This window comes from Macaca thibetana, chromosome 2 (genome assembly GCF_024542745.1).
Source record: "Macaca thibetana thibetana isolate TM-01 chromosome 2, ASM2454274v1, whole genome shotgun sequence".
NCBI lineage: Eukaryota > Metazoa > Chordata > Mammalia > Primates > Cercopithecidae > Macaca > Macaca thibetana.
In genome coordinates, this window is record NC_065579.1 from 96546767 (window position 1) to 96561348 (window position 14582).

A 14582-nucleotide genomic window follows, 5' to 3' on the forward strand; every position below is an offset into this window, starting at 1 on the left:
AAAGTGATCAAAGTAAACTGGCTTAAAACTGACATATGATCCTGAACTCGGAAAAAAGCTAAAGAAAATGAAAGCCAGCATTGAAACGACAGCACATCCGGAAGGAGCAAGAATTTACTGCCGAGGTAATACATTGGAATGTTCTGGAAGGAAAATCTATCTGAAATCGCAAAAAGTGACCAGAGTTGTAAGTATTTCAAAGGCCAAGTCTCATGGGAAAGTGTAAGCAATTTCCTGGTTTCTTTGCTAGGCCCCATTTCACTGGGTGGAGATCACTGTATAACATAAAATTCTATGGAAATAAATCTACCTTTTAGTCATGGAAACTGTTACTTACATTTCCCCTTCAAGACACTCAGTGGGAGAGACCTCCTAAAGGCTGAGTCCTGGCCAGTGACTTTCGTTAGGATCTAAATGGATTACACTCTGACTTGCGCATCTTATTCTAAAGCACATGAAGCTAGAAACTGTAGCTTTCTGTGAGGGGGAGAAACATCCTAGGGATCACACTGTGTTCCAACAAGCACTTTAAAGCTTCTAAAGAATCCACTATGGCAAAACAGAGCAGGCCAATTATATTCTAGAGAGGAGGAGTAAGAACACAGATCCAATGTCAGAGGACACATATGGATCACCTACTGTTTGCCAGAAACTATGCTCAATGTTGTACGTACGAAGTCTTTCACTAATAACTACAATTGATATTTGCAGCCTGCTTCTGTGGATTGGGCTGTGCAATGTTCCAGTGGTTGACCCATTTCTCTTCCTTGCTCAACAAAGTTTTAGAAAGATATTCCTTAATCATAGAATGTGCTAAATTAGACCATAGCAGACAATATAGAAATTGTGTGTGTGTTTGTGTGCATGCGTGTGTGTGTGGGTGCGTGGGTGTGTAGTCTTGACAGACAGTCTTTGCTCCAGGGAAGAGACAGTCTTTGACAAATCTTTATTTACCAGGATTTCAATCTATTCCAGAGTGTATGTCATATTAATATTTATCAAGAAAAGTATTATTGCTATTATTGAGATATACTAGCTAGCATGTATTGACTATTGAGTGTACACCATGCACTGGGGACATCTTATTTAATCCTCATATAAACCCAATCATTATATCAAATTCCCAGTTTCTCTACTGATTGCCCTGTTTATATAGATCAGGAAACTGAGATGATCAACTTTCCAGGGGATCCAACAGCTAGTAAACCATGGGGCTGGAACTAGGGCCCAGATCCCCCGAACCCCAACGTCCCTACTCTAAACAGCCTCCCTAAATGGCCTCCATTTTATCTTAAAGGAATTTTTTAAATACATAAACCTTCAAGGACAAGCGAAAGAGACAACTGGACAGTCTGCTAGAAGTGGGAAAGCAGAGGATGCATGGCACCTGATGTAGCAGACCCTAGAAAGCTGACTCTTTGGCCAGCGTGGAACAGACACAGCCGGAGTTGCCCCTAGGAGGCCTCAGAGACTCAGGAACAACTGGCATCACTGATGCTTGGCAGTGAGGGGAAAGTGAGGCTAAATGGCTCAAAGTCTGCCTAAGAGTCAGTTAGGCCCCAGCTTTCCTTTTCACTCCATACAGCCAGGTGCCTGTCCCCCGTCACTGTAGCAGAAAACTATCATTCTGTTATCTGGAGAGGTCAATGCTGGGGGTTTCTGAACTGGGGGCATCAGGCACAGTTTAGGGCAGGAGTACTATACTGAAAACAAGAGGTTTAAATAAACTTTTATACATGTGAAAGATGAGACCCAGCCTACTCCTCAACCTTCCTCCCAAACTGGCTCTGAGAATGGGGCAGTCAGGCCTATATACTCCAGGTGGGAGGCTGCAGCAGCCTTCTCTGGGGAACATGGGCAGCCTAGGAGGGCAGAGTGAAAGACCTGACATCAGTGATGCCTGCAGGGAACCTGCCCAGCCAGATGGCTCCATGGTGAACCCCATTATCTCCAGTATCTCCAGTAACAACTAGGGAGTGCTGATTTCCACAAAACAAACAAACAAACCCTTATTTTACTCTTTATATTATGTGCTTATATAACTTGATGAACCTAACTAATGGAATGCTCCAATCAGCTTCTTAAATATAAACAACCAAACAGGGATCAACAGACATCTTAGAAAAGACAGTAAATAAAACAAATAGGTAGAAAGAAAGAGACTGCTGACAGAAGAAACTAACAAAAACGTATCACAAAAAGAAAAAACCAGAATTGCATCTTCAAAACAACATAGGATGCTAATAAAAAAGGGAAAAAAATATTCAGAGAGCAAAGAAAGCCCTTAGACGTAAAAAGCATGAAAATAGAAATGAAAAATAAATGGAAGGTTTGAAAGAAGAAGTCAAGAAAATTGAGAAAAGTTCCTAGAAAGTAGAGGAAAAAGTGAAAGAAATAGAAAATGGAGAAACTATTAAATGAATGAATGAATGACAAATACAAGATGCACAAATAATAGGAATGCCAGGGAGAATCAAAAATCATAAAAGAGGAAAATTCTACAAAATAATCCAAGATGATTGTCTAGAAGTGAAGTACACAGGTTTCCAGATTGAAAGCCCCATTATATTGGAGGAAATAGACCCCACATTGAGGCATGTCACTGTGAAATTTCGAAATGTTAGAGACAATCCTACGACCTTCCAGAAAGAAAAGACATACAAAGAACTAGAATCAAAAATGGCTTATGGCTAATCAAGAGCAATGTAATCAATATTCTAGAGGAAAATTATTTTTGACTTAAAGTTCTACACCCAACCAAAGTATCAATCTCAAATACCAAGGTGAAATAAAGACATTTCAGACATGTGTCATTTCAAAAAATTTCAAGAGTCCCATGCACTCTTTCTAAGAAAGCTTGTGGAGGATGAATTTCAATAAAACAAGGGTAAAAACCAAGAAGAAAGAAGGGATAGGCTCTGGGAAACAAGGGATCTCAGGAGAGAGGCAAAGTTGATGGTGATAAAGGAAGATTCAAGAATGACAGGTGTGCATGAGGTGAAGAGACCAGCGAAGACTGAAGCAGTCAGAAGTCATGAGGAGGGGGTTTCATCGAGAAGATGAACTGAAAGAAAATCCAATGAATCTGAACATCCTGAGAGGAGAATTGGACAACTGGAGAAACTTTTTGGGGTTGAATGAATGGTAAGTACATAGGAAACTAAGCAAACAAACAAAAGTAATGCTTCATTAAAGAAAACATACTGTTTAGGAAAAAGAAGCTATAGTAGAGCACTCTGTGGCTCAGCTGTGAAGACTATTTTCACAGTCACAGTGAAAGTCAAACATCGATGGAACCCAAGTTATAGTTGCATTACATTGGAAGGATGGGGTGTGTGTGTGTGATGAGGGCAGGGAGCAAAAGACAGCTTGATCTCCGTCTTCCTAGTGTAAGGCAAACCCCAATTTCACACAAACCAAGAAGTAGGAAAAGAGCATAATCTTTAGAGAATTGGAGGTAAATACCAAAAGCATCAGCTGAGAGTTGAACATGTTTTTTCTTTCCTAAGGAGTGGAACAAGAGATAAAAATGAAGGAGTGCGGATCTTCACGACAAAATCTATTTTGCTCTTTCTATTATGAGCTTATATAACTTGATGGAAAGTTAATAATTAAAAGAAACAAACTACATTAACTTAAATGTTTTTCACTGCAATAAGTACTTTAAAAAATAACCTAATTAAATCAGCCCTCTCTTAGGATGTATAAAGTCTTGTATCTTTTCAAGGACAGTCATGCATTACGTAACAATGTTTTGGTCAGCAAATGGTGGTCCCGTACAAACAGTGGTCCGATAAGATTACAATACCATATTTTTTTCTGTACCTTTTCTATGTTTAGCTATGTTTATATTCACAAATACTTAGCATTGTGTTACAGTTGCCTATAGTATTCAGTACAGTAACATGCTGTGCAGGTTTGTAGCCTAGGAGCAGTAGGTTATATTGCATACAGCCTAGGTGCATAGTAGGCTATGCCATCTAGGTTTGTTAAATACATTCTATGATGTTCACATGATGACAAAATTGCCTCAAGATGCATTTCTCGGATGTATCCCCATCATTAAGTAAGGCACGACTGTAAATAAATCCCCTACTGAGGAAGAGATGATGCTATTCACTCAGCACCATGGGAGGCCCTATAGGATGATGGGGACCACAGAGAGCCTGGATTCAAATGCTACCCTCACCACTTTCTAGGCTTGTGGACTCTAAGTTATTAAAACTCTCTGGGCCTCAGTTTCCCCATCTGTAAAACGGTAATACTAACACCTGCCTGATTTCAAAGGATTATAATGTTGAGGGTCAGGCACTAGATAAATATTATAAAGCATGAACAAAGAAACCATAGAATCATATTGGCTTTCTATTGCTGCTATACCCAATGACCACAAAGTTAGTGACTCGAAAAAACACAACTGTGTTAACTTAGGGTTCTGGAAGTCAGAGGTCTAAAATCAAGGTGTCAGTAGAGCTGTGTTTCTTCTGGAAGCTCTAAGGGAGAAACCATTTCCTTGCCTTTTCCAGCTTCAAGAGGCTGAATCATTCTGATTCCTGCCTCCATCATCACTTCTCCCCCCGACTCTCACTCCTGCCTTCTTTTTTTTTTTTTTTTTTTTTTTTTTTTTTTTTTTTTTTTTTTTTTGAGACAGAGTCTCACTCTATTGCCTAGGCTGGAGTGCAGTGGTGTGATCTTGGCTCACTGCAACTTCCGCCTCCTGGATTCAAGTGATTCTTGTGCCTCAGCCTCCTGAGCAGCCAGGATTACAGGCACCTGCCACCATGCCCGGCTAATTTTTGTATTTTTAGTAGAGGCAGTGTTTTACCATGTTGGCCAGGCTGGTCTTGAACTCCTGACCTCAAGTGATCTGCCTGCCTCAGCCTCCCAGAGTGCTGGGATTACAGGCTTGAGCCACTGCGCCCAGCCCCTGTCTCCCTCTTTTAAGGACCCTTCTGGTTACTTTGGACCCAACCAGATATCCAGAATTATCTTCTCACCTCAAGATCCTTAACTTAATCACATCTTCAAAGCCCCCCTTTTTTCCATAAAATGTCACATATTTCCAGGTTTGGGGGACTAGGACATGTACATCTTTGGAGAGCCCATTATTCTGCCTATCACAAGGATGAAGTTGATTTTCAGAAGTAACAAAAAGTTAGATGATTTTACTATTCTCTCCCTTTTAAAAATGTTTCTTCAAAATTCGAACAACAAAATTTGTTAATTTTAAGAAGTTACTGTTATTTTTTTGGATCTGATAATGGTTGGTTCAGATTTTTTTGATTTCTTATTTTTCAGAAACATATATTAAAACATTCACAGATAAAATGCTATGATGTCTTGGATTTGCTTCAAAATAATCTTATATTGAAGGAATGAGCAGGAATAGAAGTAATCAAGTTGGCCACAAGTTGACAATAGAAGAAGCTGAACAATAAGTATGTGGGGGTTCACTGTGCTTTGTCCTTATATGTTTAAAATTTTCCATAATAAAAATATTTTTTAAATTCACCTTTATATTTGCCTTTTATTTCTCTGCTAATTTCCTCCACCTCGAGGCTTAATATTACTCTAGTCACGCACTTTACTTTTACTCCATATTTTATTTCTTCATTTCCTCACCTGAGGATGATAATAATAACAACATACTGTGCGATATTTCATTTAACCTTCACGGCAATCCCTTGTGCATTGCTATTGTTGTCTATATTTATCTCCATTTTGCAGATGAGGGAAGTGAGACTTAACAATATTAAGTACCGTGCCTGAGGTCAGGAAGTCATAGAGCTGGAATCCAAATGCTTGGTTCATAAGGTTGCAATGAAGGACTTCATGAGGTGACTTATATGAACCACCTAGCATGGGCCTCATACAAACAGAGAATTTTCATGTGTGTCACTTCTTACGACTATAAGAGAGATGAAGAGAAGATAGGACATGTATTGCCTCTCACAGTAAGAGCTTGACTTCTCCTGTGAAGGGGAAACACAGATCTCACCCAAGGCTGTGGAGGGAGAGCCACAGAGGGTGAAGCATCCTTATCGCCACACCTGCCGTCCCTTGGTGCTCCACGTGCTGCCTCCCCTTGACCCCCCAATACTGTCCCTGCTCCAGCACCCCAACTCTCCCTGCTGCCATTGATTTCCTTTTAGACAGGTGTGCAGGGTGGGAGGTTCAAAGAGAACAAAAGAGGAGAAAGAAAAAATTTGCCAGGAACATGAAACTTGCCCCGCTTTCCAAGCTCAGCAATTCTGCCTCAGTAATTCAGCAACATGGATCACCTGCCTACCTCCCTGGAGACTAGGTCCTCCTGTCTCCAGCCACGGACACCCCTCCCACCCAGCTTGGCCCTCCTTTTCAATCTCCTCCTGCTTCTGTCTAAAGGGGGAAGCCTCTCCTCAGCTGATTGTTGGGACTAATCTCACTGGGCCACAGAGGCCTTTCCCACCTGTCAGTCAAGCAGTGGTCTTCACCTCCCAGGCTCCAAGGTAGCAACAAACACTGCAACACTGCAAAGTCGGTCATCACAGCCTCCAGGGGTCGTGAGCAGGAGAGTGATTCTCACAGCTCTATCTCTCCTTTTCCTCCCTGTTCATTCATCACCCTGTAAGTGGGACTCCCTTCCCCGGAGTTCATTTGTGACAGTGGGTGGCCAGAAGAAAAAACAAAAGGGGAGTCATACACAGGAAACAATGTGTAGAACGAAATGCTTGCGGGCAGTTAGAAATGTCCTTCACCTAGCTATGCACATGCTTGGCAAGAAAAGAACTGTTTCTGGAGTCCCCAGTCCGAGGGTCAGATTTGTATCAGTCTCCCAGTAATCAAGCACACCTGGATTTTATCCTGATCTTAAAAGTGGAAATGACAAACAACAAGCAAAGCTCCCAAAAGACAGGCAACTTGGTGGATGCTCACGGCTGGTGAGCAACAGCACAGACGCAGATCAATCTGATGATTCAACCCAAGCTCCTTCTACCAGGCTTGGGGGTTATTCAGAAACTGTTTTCCAATTATTCACAGGCTGCCTCAGGAAGTTAAATAGGATGTGCAGAGGGTTCCTCAGAGAGTCATGAAAGCCAGCAGAGTTGAACGCTTCTTGAGATGCTTAACACTAGAGAGGCGGCTCCCAAAGAACCTGGACATAAACTGACACCAGCAAAATTTTTAAATATTTGCTGAACAAGCATTCAGAATTGCTACGCTAGTGGTGTGAGCTTTATTTTTAATGAGTGTATGGGTAGATGGGGATCTCTTGTAAAAATGACAGTCAGTCCTGCTGAGGCTGTTTTTGACATGTGAATTTAAAATTCCATCTTCCTTCAAAACGGGTGACAGATAATAAAAACATTTTGTGATGACAGCTGCCCTGACTGGGAATTGGGGAGGGGTGAGTGGTCGGGAGGAGGTAGGGAAGCAAGGAGAGTGTGGCTGCGAGGCATCAGAGAGCCCCAGCAAGGAGGGCTCTGTGTGCCTTGCCAAGAAGCTTGGGGCTACTGAGGGACTGAAAGCCACATGATTGTGCCTGGGCAAAACAAACGTTATTCATTAACTTCAAAGTGCAAATGGCCAAGACATTGTCTATTGGCATCCAGCTCCGCTTGCACCTGCTTCTCTGTCCTCCCCAGGGTGGTGGGAGCCGGGGGCCTGGGAGGTGCTCATGCTGACAGGGTTCTGCATGCAGGTTAGACTTCACCACAGAGATATATTCATGGAGAACTAGAAGGCAGAAGGGAGGTAACAGACATTCTTCCTTTGACAGAAACTGTTCTGGACAGAAAACGTGCCCCTAGACTTCATAGGCCAGAATTCTTGTAGTAGGCCATGGCTTCCCTGCCAGTTACCTCACTCAAGGCTGCTGAGTTGCTGGGGAGTTGGCAGCAGTTTCCTACATATTTCAGACATACTAGAAGCAGCAGCAACTTTCTGACTCCCTGCACACAGGTGCAATGGTAAACCCTACTGGTGGCTGACTTTTGCTCCTGTAGCTCTTCTGTTAATTTTGCCAGCAACTAATTCCACAGAGCCTCTGGAAAACCCTGATAGGAGAGTCACAGCATAGCACTGTAGGGTCTTAAAGCAAAGCTGTGCCCTATTCCAGAAATAACTACTTTCCTTTGGAGAAGCAGTTCCTACCTCACTGCTAGGGCTGGCTGTAGAAGACCACATGATCTGAACGGGCCATTGTGAACTAGATATTCTCTTATTGCCCAAGTCACAAAGGTGGCTTTATGTATGCAGCAGCATGGCATCATCCAGTGACAGAAGTAATATTGGTCTCAGTCATGTCCTGAAGGCACCAGTAGGTGCATAAGCAGGATTCCTATAGTACTTCTCTTCACTCCCTCAGTCTTCACCTATGGTTTCATGGGGAGTTATTTATGATCAGTTGACTGAGGAAGAAAAAACTCAGACCAAGTTCATGAATGGATCTGCACAGGTTGCTGCACCAACTAGATAAGGAGTGCTACACATTATACAGAACATAATGGGGAGGGAAGTTCTCCCTCTGGGCAATACTTTAAACAAGACCATTGGTTGTTCATTTTGTCTGGAAAGAAAGATGTTTAAAAGTAAAGATCTATGCTGATTTATGGTAGGTAGGTAATGATTTGGTTGAATGGTCAGGGATTTAGAAGGAACAAGACTAAGAGATTGGCGGCTATAAGGTCTGGAAAAGGGATTTGCAGATAGTCCTTTCGGAATGGGCACAGTGTGAGGATATCTGTATCCTGTGTGAATGCTCACCTTAAGATGCCCACAGCAGGCAAGGCTTTTAATAATCTGATAGACAAGATGAGCTATAGATGTCAGCAGCCTCTTTCCCTAGCCACACCTGGTGAACAAACAAAGTGGCTATGGTGACAAGGATGAAGTTTTTACATGTTCTCAACAACGATTTCTCTTCTCCAAGACTGGCCTGCCCAACCTACCAATAGCAAAGATCCTGTTGATGATATAACATCAATCCCCAGAGGAACTAACTGGACACTTTGTGGCAGGTGGATTATATTGGACCCCTTTCATCATGGCAGGAGCAGCTATTTTTATATTTACTGGAATATGTGCCTGCCCTGCTTGCAATGCTTCTGCCAGCTCCACCATCCATGGCTTTACCCATTGTTACAGTATCTGCATAGCATAGGTTAATTGCAAGTGGTGGAGATTGACTACATGCCTATTTCTAGGGCAAATAACCCTTGGCTGATACCATGGGATGTACTAACTAAGACTGATGTTCTGTATTCTTGGGTCAGTGAGTTACTTTGGAACAAGATGAATCAGCCTGCCAGAATAATTGGACTGATAGTTTGCACCTGGTTTGGGGGTAGCCTTGGAAGGGGGATTTCAATTACTAACACTGGCCACATAGCTCCAGCATGCTTATACGACCAGCTCATTTTAAGATACCCCAACCACAACCAAGCTGTCTGCTACCAAGATGTTTGACATACATACCCATGGTGATAAAAGACCTGGAGACAATGCATGTCCAGTGTGACCCAGCATTATGAGGATAAAGAATTCTGCACCTGAGCTATCTGGGCCCCTTTCAATGCATATCCATTTTCTGCTACTATTGTACCGTATGTACAGATGTCTATTCAATAGTCAAATGGAATGTGTAACAGGTATTTCTGTATGTGAATTTGGAGTTTGAGGGAAATATTGGGGAAGAAATATATCCATATTTAGAAATCATAAAAACACTGATGTTATTTGAAACTATAGGAGTAGATGAAAACAGAGAAGAAATCTGAGGACTGAGTCAAGGCCCCTCCAACATTCAGGAAGAGGAGGGGACACCAATAAAGGAGCTAAAGGAGTAGTGACCAGAAAGAGGAGAAACACGAGGAATATAGGTAGCCCAAAAGACAGTGAATTTGGTGTTTTAAGGAAGGAATGATCAATCATGTCAAATGGTGCTGAGAGCTAAGATGTGGACTAAGAATTGATCATAGGATTTTGTAATATGAGACCATAATAAACATGCTTCCAATAAAGTGAATTGAAGAGAGAAGGGAAGGTAATGCAGAGAAGAGTGGGAACTTGGACAAGTTTTTTGAGGAATCTTTTGAAGAAATGGTAGGAAATCGGAAGCCAAGAGAGATTGTTTTAAGTGAGAGATATTACAATATCAGTTTTTTTTTTTTTTTTTTTTTTTTTTTTTTTTTTTTTTTTTGAGACGGAGTCTCGCTCTGTCGCCCAGGCTGGAGTGCAGTGGCACGATCTCGGCTCACTGCAAGCTCCGCCTCCCGGGTTCACGCCATTCTCCTGCCTCAGCCTCCCGAGTAGCTGGGACTACAGGCGCCCACAACCGCGCCCGGCTAATTTTTTGTATTTTTAGTAGAGACGGGGTTTCACCGTGGTCTCGATCTCCTGACCTTGTGATCCGCCCGCCTTGGCCTCCCAAAGTGCTGGGATTACAGGCGTGAGCCACCGCGCCCGGCTACAATATCAGTTTTAACAAATGGTAGGAAATCAGAGGCCGAGAGAGATTGCCTTAAGGAGGAGATATTACAATATGTTTTTTTGATGTGTAAGCAATCAAGCAGGGAGGGAGAAAGAGATAGTACATTATCACTTCTCTTTTTCTTTTTTTTTTTTTCTGAGACGGAGTCTCACTCTGTCACCCAGGCTGGAGTGCAGTGGTACGATCTCACTGCAACCTCTCCCTCCCAGGCTCAATCAATCCTCCCACCTCAGCCTCTCAAGTAGCTGGGACTACAGTGCATGCCACCACACCCAGCTAACTTTTTGTATTTTTTTGTAGAGACGGGGTTTTGCCATGTTGCCCGGGCTGGTCTTGAGCTCTTGGGCTCAAGTGATTGGCTTGCCTCAGGCTCCTAAAGTGTTGGGCATTACAGGCATGAGCCACTGCACCTGGCCTATCACTTGTCTCTTGTAAAGTGAGACAAGACAAGGGGAATTGAGATCCAGGAACCAAGTAGAGAGGCCTGCCTTAGCTGGGAGCACCCACAGTTCAGAACCATGGGGAATGGCAGAGTGCGGTTGTAGACAGAGGTGGGGATGGAGCTGCAGATGGTCTTATCTGACAGCTTCTATTTCCTCAGTGAACTAGGAAGCAGCAGCAGCAGCTAAGAGGGTGAATGAAGGAGGAGGTGTGAGAGAGTTAGAGAGAGAGGAGAAAGTGTGAAATAGTCATCTAAGAGGTCAGAAATGTAAAGGCGCACTTGCTAACAGTTTTTAAGAATTTAAAGTGACACTAGTCAACAGGATTTTGTGGAAATTTTTTTCTTCTCTAAATATGTACAGCTACTTGGGTGCAAATGCAAAGTAGGTAAAGTTGGTTGTAACTGGGACTGGGTAGCCAGGTGAGTATGTCAGAGGGAGGAGCACAGGGGATGAGGGTGCGTGCATGACATCATTATGATGGTGGCTGTGGAATCTAAGCCAGGGCAGGAGAGAAGTGAGGACATGAGGTGAGGGACAGTGTGAGGGTGATAGGACCAATCCTTAGAAACTCCAGTGGAACCAAAGAATTATTGGCATCAGAGAGCTGCTTGAGGGATACAATGGAAAGATATGATGTGATGTTCAAAGAGTGGGGTCTTAGAATTGAGATTTTTAAGGTGGTGGAGTTACTAGTAATGGCAAAGCTGATAGGCTGAAGTGAGGTGGAGGACAAGATCTTTCCAGGTGGTGACCTCAAGGAACCAAGATGCCAGGGTGCTGGTGACTTGCCTAAATAAATACTGAAGCCACCAAGAATGATTATTCCAACAGTGGTAGAAAAATAGTGAGCCAGGAGCCAAAATCTTCAGTGAACGAGGGGCAGGAACAGGAGAACGCAGGAGGAACACTTACTTCAAAGGAGCTAGAGGACTTCAGGGAGCAAGGAGGAAGCAGCAATGGGGAGCAGAGGCTGCCTGGTTCGCCTCTAGCTGAGACGTATGCAGGGTTTGAAATACAAGGCAAAACCACCACAACTTAGGGACAATTGTGGAAAGCAGTGTCCTGAGGGTGCATGAGATAGAATCTTCTTACTCCAGTAAGGGACTTGAACAGGCTACACTGCAGGATACACATGGAACTAGATGTGCAAACACACACACACACACACACACACACACACACCCTAGGCCCTCCTGGTGGCAGATCTGTAGCAGTGTTTTTACTCATAAAGTCAGCATGGTGCTGGGAAGCAGGTGAAGGGCCCAGAAATCAGAAGACCCCCATGGCCTCACTGCTGCCCCCTCAACATCACCACTGTGTAGCTGGTGCAGCCAGGGTCGCTCACTTCATTGCAGGTAGGAAAAATGAGGCTCAAGTAATTAACTGACTCAATGAGAAGTGGCAGAGCCAGGAACGATCCCTATGACTTCTGACATTTTCCAACCCTGTACTCTTTGCACTAGCCGGTTTCTTCCAAGTTTCTCAAAGATCAGAGCTATCTGGAGAAGCTTTGGAAACACAGATTCCCTGGACCACATCTCTGGAGATATGGATTCAGTCGGTCAGACACATGACCCAGGAATCAGCATTTTTAACAGTTGCTCCAGGTGATTTTTTGTTTGTTTGTTGTTGTTGTTTTTTGTTTTTGTTTTTGTTTTTAAGGCAGAGTCTTGCTCTGTCGCTCCAGCTGTAGTGCAGTGGTGTGATCTTGGCTCACTGCCACCTCCACCTCCTGAGTTCAAGTGATTCTCATGCTTCAGCCTCACAGGCAGCTGGGACTACAGGCATCCACCACCATATCCAGCTAATTTTTTGTATTTTTAGTAGATATGGGGTTTAGCCATGTTGGCCAGGCTGGTCTCGAGCTCCTGGCCCCAGGTGATCTGCTTGCCTCAGCTTCCCAAAGTGCTGGGATTACAGGCATGAGCCACTGTGCCCAGCCTGCCCCAGGTGATTTTTACTATGACAGAAGCTTAGAAATGCTGTAGATTCCCACACTGTCTTCTCGATTTATTTTGTGCAGTTGAGAAAATTCCCTCAATTTCCCAGCCTGTGAACTGGGCACCAACATGATGACCATTGTCCTGTACTAGTTGCCTAATACCTCTTAAGTGCAATGTCTTAATTAAAAAGCTAGAGACCCAATTTTCCAGCTAATGGAGTAGAAAATTAATACCTATATAGTACCAGGGTTTGGAAGGGAGCTCTGTGGGGGGATATAGGTTTTGAGGAGATACCAATCCCAACTTCATCACTTACCAAACTGGAGTAAAGCCACATTATTTAGCCTTAAGCCTCAACTTCACCATCTGTAGTAGGGATATGTTTCATAACTACATTAGGAGGTTTTGCAAGGCTTGAAAATATTGTGTAAAGGTCTGTGTAATATTTATACAGTTGGCATTAATATGATAGCTGCTAGTAACAGAAGTAATAATAACAGGAGTTGTTGTTATTGAGATTTCCTAATCCAGCTTGGATCATTCTGTAAACCAGACAAGGGGATCTGCCCCCAGAACGAGTGCTCACTGTAACACCCATTATCAGTGGGCTTGGGCAACCCAAGAGAGGCTGTTCCAATCAATACACTAACATTTGCTTTGTCCTCACGCCTCACGCCCATGTTGACACAAGTGTCCATTAGAGGATGGTGAGCCGCAGCAGAAGCAATGGGCTGGAAGGAGGCGGCAGCACGCTGGATTTGGCACTCGAGGAGACAGTGTTTTCATCAATTGCAGGTTATTAATTCTAGGTTAAGGTTGGGTTGAGGTCGTGTGCATTATCATTCTTGGACCCAACCTCGGAAAGAGTGTGGGGTTCCCAGCTCAATAAAAAAGTTGATCAAAGCTTCACATTGATCTCAACTGCAAGTGCCGCTGCCAGTAATTTTACTGTATGATTCATGCTGTGTGGTTGGGGAATATAGAATGCCCTTCTCTCTAGAGAGGAGGGAAAGCCACAAAAGATTGTTTGATTAAGCTCAACAATCGTTACTGAACTTGAGTAAAAGTTCTGTCTCTGAAATTCTAACTTACAGCCATTTCTTCCTTCTGAAAGCAACCAAGATGAAGACAAAAAGAAGGGCTGAATTGATTTGGATCCTGCCTGCCTTTCAGGTAGCCACTTTTTACCTAATTTCTTCCATTTTTTTCTAAATTACAAAGAGTAACAATAAAGAGTTACATACATAATAGTTTGTCTATATAATGGAAAGCTGTGCAGTTGTTAAAAACGGTGCTAGGATCCCTGTTGTAAACTTTGAAATATTAGATCACAAAATATTGAGTGAAAAAAGCAAGATACAAAACTGTATGTTTAGTAGTAGTCCATGTCTGTAAGGGAGAAATGTGCACGCACACACACACACACACGTAGGGAAGGATACACACGAAGTTTAACACTAACCATCCTTAAGTCAGGGTTCCCCACTTTAGCTACATAACAATGATGAAAACTTCTGTTTCCAGTGGGGGGATATTCTTAATTTCCTTCTTTATAACTACTTATGCTACCCAGGTTTTCTTCATTAAATATATGTTGTTGGGGTAATTTTTAAAATGTAAGCAATAAAAAGGGACAGCCCCAAACAGGGACTTCAGCACTCCTTGTAATGGTTTTTTAAATGGCAATACCTAAAGATCTAACATGGCCAAGCTCGGTGGCTCACG

At 43.0% G+C, this 14582-nt stretch overlaps 1 protein-coding gene across 4 annotated transcripts in view; it reads right to left on the reverse strand.

The window, feature by feature from the left end:
* The window catches only part of HHATL (hedgehog acyltransferase like), a 464648-nt gene that overhangs the window by 130745 nt on the left and 319321 nt on the right, over positions 1-14582 (reverse strand). The window contains exon 1 of one of the 4 annotated variants that reach the window (XM_050780398.1): positions 4055-4058. The exons of the other annotated variants lie outside the window; for them this stretch is intronic. The gene's annotated coding sequence lies outside the window, so the exon portion shown is untranslated. Of the gene's footprint in view, positions 1-4054; positions 4059-14582 lie in introns of those variants that run through there. 4 annotated transcript variants of the gene reach the window in all.